Below are 958 nucleotides of genomic sequence, written 5' to 3' on the forward strand. Positions count from 1 at the left end.
GAGCCTTGATTATCGGACCCAAAATAGGGCCGAATACTGCAAACAGCAGTGTGACTGCACTTCAGCACCTTACAAGCACCAGTGTGACTGCATTTCAGCACCAGACGTGTATTTTTTGGCCACAGGGCCTTTATTGTCGGACCCAAAATAGGGCCGAATACTGCAAACAGCAGTGTGACTGCATTTCAGCACTTTACAAACACCAGTGTGACTGCATTTCAGCACCAGACGTGCATTTATCATTACAGGACCTTACTGTCGGACCCAATATCGGGCCGATTACTGCAAACAGCAGTGTGACTGCATTTCAGCACCTTAAAAACACCAGTGTGACTGCATTTCAGCACCAGACGTGGACTTTTTAATAGGGCCTAGAGGCTCAGGGCTGAAAGGATCTGGACTTCCAAATCAGACACCAGACATCCGAAAGGCCTCAATGAGGTGTAGACGCCATTTGGAGATCGTTTTTGATGGACAGTGCATCTAACAGCCATGCTGTTTAAATCTTCATAACCCCTAACCCTAACCCCCTAACCCTAACCCTAACCCTAACCCCTAACCCTAACCCTAACCCTAACTTTTAAATGTTACATTCTCTCTTCATTAATTCAGATGAAACAGAATCAGGGATTGACAAAACTGGACCTCACCCATTGTCTCCAAAAACTTTACTGCAGTGGATAACCGGGCAAGGCCATGTTCCTGTCCTGCAGGGAGAGGAGGGACATTTCCAAATAAATGTAAACTTCAATCATGACTGCCATTCAGAATTTGGGGAACACAGGATATGCTGTGCATCTGTTGCTGCTTGCAGTAGGACCATCACCTTCCCTGTTAAACACATGACATCCTATGAAGATTTCAAATAAGTCCTGGTGGAGGCATTCCATCTGGGACAAGAATTCTAAAGGGTGTAGATTGTGGAAATTGAAGTTCAGTGAAATTATCATATTCATGC

Source organism: Scophthalmus maximus, chromosome 7 (genome assembly GCF_022379125.1).
Source record: "Scophthalmus maximus strain ysfricsl-2021 chromosome 7, ASM2237912v1, whole genome shotgun sequence".
Lineage (NCBI taxonomy): Eukaryota > Metazoa > Chordata > Actinopteri > Pleuronectiformes > Scophthalmidae > Scophthalmus > Scophthalmus maximus.